This window comes from Ixodes scapularis, unplaced genomic scaffold (genome assembly GCF_016920785.2).
Source record: "Ixodes scapularis isolate PalLabHiFi unplaced genomic scaffold, ASM1692078v2 PGA_scaffold11__112_contigs__length_91849675, whole genome shotgun sequence".
Taxonomy (NCBI): Eukaryota; Metazoa; Arthropoda; class Arachnida; order Ixodida; family Ixodidae; genus Ixodes; species Ixodes scapularis.
In genome coordinates this window covers 9,522,537-9,532,002 of record NW_024609837.1, presented here as the reverse complement: position 1 = coordinate 9,532,002, position 9,466 = coordinate 9,522,537, and positions in this window count along the sequence as shown.

Sequence of the window (9,466 nt, the reverse complement as noted above, 5' to 3'; positions counted from 1 at the left end):
CGACGTAATGGAAGTAAACAGAGAGGTGTACGAGGCTGGCTCCCGCCCTTTTGCAGATGGCATTCACTACAGTGAGGCCACGGGTTACAGGGTGGGGGATAGGATGGGCCGCACGGTGACTGCTTTTTTGGGGGGACCGAGGGCCCTGGGGGCACTGAAGTAATTGAAAACCCAACGAAGTCAGGAGAGGCACCCAGGGTTAAAAAGAGGAGAAAACGTAAGAACAGGTATAAAAAAACAGCACAATCAGACATTGGATATATTAACATGCAGGGTGGTAGAAATAGGTTAAAATGGGAAGAGGTAGAGGAGCAACTAAGAAAGGAGGATTTAATGGTGTATGGGTTTGTGGAAACACATCTCAGAGACATGGAGCAGCCACCTTGCAACCCTGACTATGTGTGGGAAGAATGCAACAGAATGGAGGGAACGAGGAAGGGAGGTGGAATTGGAGCATTTATTAAGAAGAATATGAACTTTCAAAGGATCAGAAAGGAGTGCGCCGAACATTTGTGGCTGAAAGGAAAAGTCGCTGGGGAATCAACAGTCCTTGGAGTGGTTTACTTATGGACAAGGACAGGTGCTAAAGAGGAAAACAGAAAAATGATTGATTGCATATCAAGAGACATTAGTGAACTAGGGGAAGGCTCCGAAATAATTATTATGGGAGACATGAATGCCCATATTGAGGGTCTGGATGGGTATACGGACTCAACTGGAAGCATATTACTAGAACTGGTGGAAAAACATGACTTAGTTTTATGTAATACCAGTCAGAAGTGTGACGGGCACATAACTTGGGAAACTGGCAATCTGCATTCAACTATAGATTACGTACTCATGTCACACAAAATATATGGTAAGTTACAAGTAATGAAAATAGATGAAGAAGGTTCCAAAAGTCTTGGTAGTGATCACAAACGTATTAAGCTGAATTTTGCCAGAGAAGTAAATCCTGAAACTAGACAACATAATTCAAAGCAAACTTTCTGCAGCGACAAAGAGTTGGAAATAGTTGTTGAAAGAATAGAGGCAGCAGTTTCAGGGCACCGGCATACAGATTGGACCTATGAGAGCCTAACTAGGCTTTTTGCTCTAGAACTAGACAAAGTTAAGAGTAAACGAAAGGGGAAGCAAGGACATAGACCAAAAAGCTGGTGGGACAAAGAAGTGAAGCAAGCGATACAAAAACGTCAGGAAGCCTCTAGAGAACACAGGTATTCCAAGCGTAGTGGGGAGTCCGAAACGGAAGTAAAAAGAAAATGGGACAATTTTATAACATGTCGCCGAGAGGCATCCAGTTTGATCAATGCGAAAATTCAGAGAAAGGGTGAGGAATGGATGAGTAATGTAAGTAAGAAAGATAGAAACGCTGCCAAGAAGTTTTGGGAGCACTTGAACTCACTCGGTGAAACAACGCAAGCTAGACAGAGGTTCATACTCTCGCATCAGGGAGATCAATTAGAGGGAGATGATGCGATACAATATATAGGAGCAGTGATGGAGGAGAAATTTCGGGAACGGTTACATGTGGAAGATAGGAGAACCGAAGGAAGTAGCAGTCCAGTTTGTGACATCGCGGATTTTGGACAAAGAGAATGGGAAAAGGCGGAACGAAGAGTCCCTAGTGGCACGTCGACAGGCACAGATGGTATCCCTATCAAGCTGGTGAAGAATTTGGGTCCTAAATCTAAGGCAAAACTAAGGGAGGTAGTGAGTACCATGATAACAAAAGGAAATATTCCAGATGAATGGAGGCTTAGTAGGATGAGTATGATATATAAGGGAAAGGGAGATAAGTCTGATATTAGGAATTATCGTCCTATAACCGTGACACCGGTTATTTACAGGTTGGTAATGCAGATTATAAAGAACAGACTGGAGGAATGGGTAGATTGCGAGGGCATACTGGGCGAATTACAGAACGGGTTTCGAAAACAAAGAAGGTTGGAGGACAATTTATTTTCTCTAACACAGTGTATAGAAATAGCGCAAAAAGAAAACAGACAGCTCTGGCTGGCATTTCTGGATATCAAGGGTGCCTATGACAATGTGAACCAAAGAAACCTGTGGGACATAATGGAGAACTTAAACCTAGATGAAGGACTAACAGCACTATTAAGGAACATTTACAAAGATAACAAGGTGATTATAACATGGGAAGGAAAGGCGACAGGGAAAATAGAGATAAGACGAGGCCTTAGGCAGGGGTGCCCGTTATCGCCTTTGCTGTTTATGTTGTATCTGAGAGGATTGGAGGATAGACTAGAGAAGAGTGGGCTTGGGTTCAACCTTTCTTACAGTAAGCTAGGCCAAAAAATTCAGCAATCCTTACCGGGATTGATGTATGCGGATGATATTGTACTAATGGCTAACAACAGGACAGAGTTGCAGGAATTAATGAGCATCTGTGGTAGGGAAGGAGAGGAATTAGGTTTAGAATTCAGTAGCGAAAAATCGGCAGTCATGATTTTTAACGAGGATGAAGTTGAGAGGCTGAAGATACAGAATATTACAGTTGAGATAGCTAGTAAATACAAGTATCTAGGAGTATGGATATGTGATGGTGCAGAATATCTCGGAGACCATGAAAAGTATATAATAGGTAAGGGCAACAGAAATGCAGCTGTAATGAAAAATAGAGCACTTTGGAATTACAACAGGTATGAGGTGGTGAGAGAGATTTGGAAAGGGGTCATGGTGCCTGGCTTGACTTTTGGAAACGCAGTGCTATGCATGAAATCCGAAGTGCATGCGAGACTAGAAATAAAACAGCGCGGAGTAGGTAGACTGGCTTTGGGGGCACATTGCAAAACGCCAAACCAGGGAGTACAAGGAGACATGGGATGGGCATCATTTGAGAGCAGGGAAGCGGTGAGCAAGGTAGAATTTGAGGATAGGTTGAGGCAAATGGACGGGGAGCAATGGGCACGAAAGGTTTTCAGCTATTTATACATGAGGAGTGTAGACACAAAGTGGAGACAGCGCACTAGGAAATTAAGAGGAAAGTTTTTGGGCTATAGCGAAGATACCGAAGAGCAAGTCTCAGTTAAGAAGAAAGTTAAGGCCACAGAAAGAGATTGGTGGCTAGAGGGAATGCAGACAAAGACGGCTCTGGAAAGCTATAGATTAAACAAAAGAGTTATTGCCAAAGAAAGCATTTATGACAATTCTAGGGGAAGCTCATTGCTGTTTGAGGCAAGAACGGGTGTTCTGCGAACCAGAACATACAGAGTGAAGTACCAGGAAATTGATACAGTGTGCACTGCTTGTGGAGAGGAGGACGAGACGGCTGAGCACTTGATACTCTACTGTAAAGGGCTTCACCCTATGCCTACCGAAGACAACATAGATTTAATAAAGTCATTGGGTTTTAGAGACAGCGAAGGGAGAGTGGATTTCAAGACTGTAGAGATTACCAAGCAAAGATTAAGTGAATGGTGGCAGAAATCGAGAGAAAACTAGGTATTTTCTTATCCACTGATGGCAAGGGGGTTTCATAGCCTCACTTTCTTTACACTGCGGAGTGAATATAGATTTCACATTTAAATATTCTAAGCTTAAATGGTAAAACAAAATGGCTAGGTGGCGTAAGCTACCGCCCGATCCAAAGGGCTCAGCCGTATTCATCCATCCATCCATCCATCCATCCAGTGGCTTCCTCCTCTCCCCCCTTGGGGCGATTTCCGTAACGAACCCCCGCACAAAGGAGATCGACGTGTCGCTCCTTGATTGGCCACTTCGCCCCCGCCGTTATCTTAAAACCAGCGGACAGCAGTCTCGCTTCTCTTCTTCCTGGGATTCGGCGGCGGCGACAACGGGGAACCTTCCGGCGCACCGGTGAGCGTTTACCCCGTCCTTTGTACATTTGTGAACGACCGTTCGGCCGTGGGCGATCTCCACACCGACGGCGTTCACCAGCTTATAGCCGCTGTGTTGTTGTTATTTTGTTTCATTGTAAATAAACAGTTTATCACCGTTACCAACGTGACTGGTGTCTGTTTGCGCTCAACGAGCAGCATGCCACGCGAGTACGAACCCGCTTCGCGGTAGAGCGTCTCGCCGCGAACGTGGTACTCCCAAAGGCAGTGGCCCCAAGGAGAACCACAATTTGGCGCCCAACGTGGGGCTGACGACCAGAATTCCGGTACGTCTTTGTGTGGCGACTGCTGCCGAGTGACGAGTCCTCGCGCAACCAGCGCTTACCGTGACGATGCAGACCGACTTCTCGGATTTGCTCACGCTGGCGACCGCGGCCGACGCATTCGCGCGGCCCCCACTTCAACGAGAACTTCGAGAAGCGCCCTACGGCGCACCCCTGGAGCCGAGCGTGGTTCTGACGCCATTGCGAACGGGCGCCATCGCTCCCGGATCTTCCCTGAACACACGTGCTCCGCCGCCGGCACAAAGCGAAGCCTATCGGTCTCCCCACGGAGAAACCGCTGCGGCGCCTCACCACACCTTGCTCGAAAACGCGGCACGTGTGATTGAGAGTCTGACAGGTGCGTTGCGAACGACAACACTCGCACCACAGGCCCAACGACCTCCGGTCCGAATTCCCGTCCCGACTTATCGGGGTTACGCAGACAGAGCGAGCGCTACGGACTTCCTTGACGATTTACGGAAGTACCAACGCGCGATGGGAATGTCCGATCTTGAAATACTTGAGCGCATTCTGCCAATCGCGCTCGTCGACGAAGCCGCCCGCTGGTTCCGACTTGTCGGTGACCAACCCGGAACGCTCGATCAGTTCCGAGAGGCGTTCCGCCGCGAATTCCTTCCCGCCGACTACGAGAGAAGGATGCGGCGGGAGCTCGAACAGCGAACCCAGCATCCGGACGAGTCCCTGCTGGAGTTCGTACGAGCCATGCAAGAGCTCTTCGAGCTCGCAGAACCCTCAGCTCCCAATGCAGAGCGAGTGGAACGCGTCATACGCCAAAGCCACCCGACTTTCGCTGCGTATCTTCGAGGCAGCCGTTTCCGCGACCTGAACGAGCTCGCCTCCGAGGCCCGGCGCCTTCAGGGTGATATTCTCGCTGCCCGTGCGTACCGGCCTCCGCCTCCAGCGTCAGCGGCCCTCGAACCGCGCTGCGCGTGGAGCGGGCACACACCATCCCGAGCACCGAGGCGCTACGATTCCGCAAACTATGCGGAAGATCGGGGCCGAGACACGTACGCAATCTCAGATCGCGCGCTCGACCCGTACTCCTAAGGTAGACGAACAAGCCGGCCGACGCCGCAGTTCAGAACCACCGACTCGCGCCCCAACGAGGCAGCGAGGCAGGAAGAAACGAGGATCCCTCAATCTCAGCGAGCCAATGCACGCTACGACAGAGCCGGCGAAAACCAAAACGCACGGCGGAACCCCCAGCGGGGCGACGAACGAAGATGTTTTCGGTGCAATCGCCCCGGTCATCTCGCTCGCCAGTGCCCGGAGCGGCCGAACACGGAATCGCACCGTGCGGGAAACGAGCAAAGCCACCGGTAAACGGCCCTTGGACGGACGGACCGGTGGCTAACAAAGAATCAGAGGGTCCCATGGCCACTCTTTTGCCGACCGCCTACAGAATAGGCTTCCCGACCGGCACGCCGGCCCCGTTCATTTCTGTGACGGTCGCCGGCAAGGCATTCAAGGCACTCCTCGACACCGGAGCAAGCGCTTCGATGTTCGGCGACGAAGTGTTGACTCACCTCCGACAGAATTCTGTCCGACTCCGAGAATGCAACACTGCCTTTCGCCTAGCCTGCGGAACCGCCCTTTCGGCTGGTACCGCGCGGCTGGTTGCGAGATGGGAGAATCGAGTAAGACGACAACGCTTCGTTCATCTCCCTGGCCTATCGGTGCCCATTATTTTGGGCAGAGACTTCCTTGCCAACACAGGCATTGTAATCGACGTCAGCAGCGCAGGCTATCGGGAGGGCACGTTTGCACCCCTGAAACCCTTCTGCGAACCCCCGGCCGTACCGCCAACGCCACCATTGGCGCACGCGACGAGCCGTCGAGAGGAAGCGAGGGACTCCCTAAACCGGGTCATTGACCCCAAGACACCGAGTCCAGCGCCGATGGCAGCGAGCGCCGCCCCCATCGGGGAAATGACGCACCCACTGCTCACGCAATCATGCAGCGTGTCAGGGCGAGAAAAAGCACTACTGTCGTCGTTGTTGCGCCGCTATGACGCAATGTTCACGGACCGACCGGGCTGCACAAACGAAGTGCGACATCGCATTGACACGGGCGACGAACTGCCAAGAAGGCAGAACGCGCGACCCGTAAGCTTGGCTAAGCGAAAAGCCATCGACCGTGCCCTGGACGAAATGATCGACACCGGAGTTGTCCGGCGATCTAACAGCCCCTGGGCATTCCCCGTGGTGCTGGTCCCGAAGAAAGACGGCAGCTCACGTCTCTGCGTGGACTACCGCCGTCTGAACGACGTCACACGAAAAGACGCCTACCCGCTACCGAGCATCGACTCGATTCTGTCCAACTTGGGCAGTGCGCGGTACTTCACCACCCTGGACGCTAGCCGAGGCTACCTCCAGGTTCGGATGGAGCCAGGTGACGAGGCAAAAACAGCCTTCTGTTGTCACCGCGGGCTTTTCGAATTTACACGAATGCCCTTCGGTCTGTGCGGAGCGCCAATGACGTTCCAGCGATTGATCGACCGAGTACTGGGAGAAGCCAAATGGAAACACGCAATGGCCTATCTCGACGACATTGTCGTCTACTCCAACACCTTCGAAGATCACCTGCGTCATCTCGAGGACGTACTCGACCGGCTAAAAGCCGCGGGAATGACCCTGAATCCCGAAAAGGCTCAAATAGCCGAAACCCGCATCGCCTTGCTCGGGTTCGAACTGGATCGCGGGCGCCTTGCGCCACATCCCGACAAACTACAGGCCATCCTGGAGTTTCCTGCGCCAACCGACGTGAGCTCCCTCCGTCGCTACCTGGGAATGGTGAACTTCTATCGCCAATTCATCCCAAACTGCGCGACGCTTCAAGCACCACTGACACGCCTTTTGCGAAAGTCCGTGAGTTGGAGCTGGGGTCCCGAGCAGGAAGCGGCCTTTCGCCGCACCTCCCGAGCACTCGCGGACACAGCTGAACTCAAGCTACCCGACTTGAACAAGCCCTTTCTGATCCAAACAGATGCCAGCAATCTTGGCTTGGGCGCGGTCCTGCTCCAACAGCACGAAGGTGTACTCCGACCGGTGGCCTTCGCCAGCCGCTCGTTGACGCCAGCTGAAAGGAACTACAGCACATGCGAACAAGAGTGCTTGGCCATCGTCTTTGCACTCCGGCGTTTCGACATTTATGTCGACGGGACCACTTTCGTGATCGAAACAGATCACCAAAGCCTAATATGGCTCTCCCGACTTCGCGAACCCGCTGGTCGCTTGGCAAGATGGGCTTTGATGCTGCAAAAATACGACTACGTCGTGCGGTACCGGAAAGGCAGCACAAACGTGGTGGCGGACGCATTGTCACGAGCCCCCGTAGACTGCACACAAATTTCCGCAAAGACCCAGGCCGAGCCAACGACATCCACATTGTCAGGCGAAGCCGTGACTCAGTCCCAAAGGGAGGCAACAGATCTGACCACCCCGGACGAGACGATCAACCACCTAGACGCAGTGAGCGCCGTGGGAATCGTGTTCAGCAAAGAAGAGCTTCTGAAAGCCCAGCAGAATGATCCGTTTTGTCGAAAGGTGATCGACGGACTCGTGGAAGAGTCGGACGCCGTGGAGGCGGGCGGTGCGACCGCCGGGCGCAACACTACTGGTATTGTAGTAGGCGCCGAGTGCCGGGACGTATCTGGTATTGGTGCGGGCACGGAGGATTCATATCTGCTGAGCAATGACGGGCTCTTGCTGAGGTACATACCCTCCGAGAACGACTCCGACGAGGCGTTCAAGGTAGTGGTACCCCGCAGTCTGAGAAACGCAGTTTTGCGCTACTATCACGACTCGCACTTGGCCGGACACGCGAGCGGCTCTAAGACTTACTCAAAGTTATGTCGCATCGCCACCTGGCCGGGCATGAAACGGGACGTTTTCCGTTATGCCCGCACCTGCCACTCTTGCCAAAGCTTCAAACCGAGAGGCGGCAAACCGCCGGGCCTAATGCAACCGATTCCGAGCCAGCAATCATGGTCTCTGGCAGCCTGCGACGTGGTCGGCCCCCTACCGAGGAGCTCTAAAGGACACCAGTATTTGCTGGTTGTAACTGACCACTTCAGCAAATGGACGGAACTTTTTCCACTCCGTAAGCTGACAGCCCGAGCGATCACGGAGAAGCTCATGGAGGTTTTCACCCGTTTTGGGTTCCCCGAAGCTCTTTTGACTGATCGAGCGAGCTACTTCGTCGGGAAGGTATTCGTGGACGCGTGCAAGGCCCTTGGCATAAAGCACAGAACAACCACGCCGTACCACCCGCAGTCGAACATCACGGAGCGATGTAACAGAAACATCAAACCAATGCTGGCCGCCTTCGCGGAAAGGCACCGTGACTGGGACGCATATATCCCCGAGATCGGGTTCGCACTTCGGACCACACTCAACCGTTCGACGGGTTTCACCCCCGCTTTCCTCACATTCGGGAGAGAGCTTCCGAACCCCATGGACCGTGTCCTAGGGGGGAGCGCCGGGGTGGACAACGCGCAGCCGACGCAAACGTACCACGCGCGGCAGCTACAAACTCGGATGACGGAAGCCTTCTCGGAGGCGCGTCGCAATCTCGGGGTAGCGCGAGCGAAACAAAAAGCTCAGTACGACCGCTCGCATCGAGACCTCCGCTACAAAGTGGGCGATCTCGTCCTCAGACGCAACCATGTTCTGAGTGATGCCAGCAAAGGCTTCTCGGCCGCTTTGGCTCCGAAGTGGTGTGGCCCGTACCGAGTGCAGGAACTTCTCTCCCCACTCGTGTACAAGCTGACAAACTCGCAATCAAGAAAAGTCGGTGGGCCGGTACATCTGTGCGATCTGAAACCCTACCATGAGAGGGAAAACGGGGCCAACGAGCAAACTCAGCCCCCGCAGAAACATGCACCCGCAGCGCGAGATAACGCCGACGATGAACAACAGGCGTCTCGCTACAATCTGCGTAGACGGAGGAGCTATTATCCGAAGTTTTCGTAGAGGCAGCCTTATTAAGTGGCGAAATGTCACATTAAGGGAAGTGCAAAGCACAATACACCTGCTGCCTTCGCGAACGCGCCAGACACCATTGTTTACTGGCAATAGGTGACCGGCGTTTGGCAGCAGCCGCAAAGCACTCTGGGTAATCTTCACTTCCGGTTCGTAGCTAGCAGCCGACGCAGCCCCATGACGGCTATGGAAGCGTGTGCGGGTGTCGAAACCCGATCAATCCGGGCCACCTTCCTCTGCTGCTGGGTGACTTACGCACTTTTAAACGTTTCAAGTTACTTCTATGGGTATGTTAAGTAGTAGTCGGTACGCAGAAGCA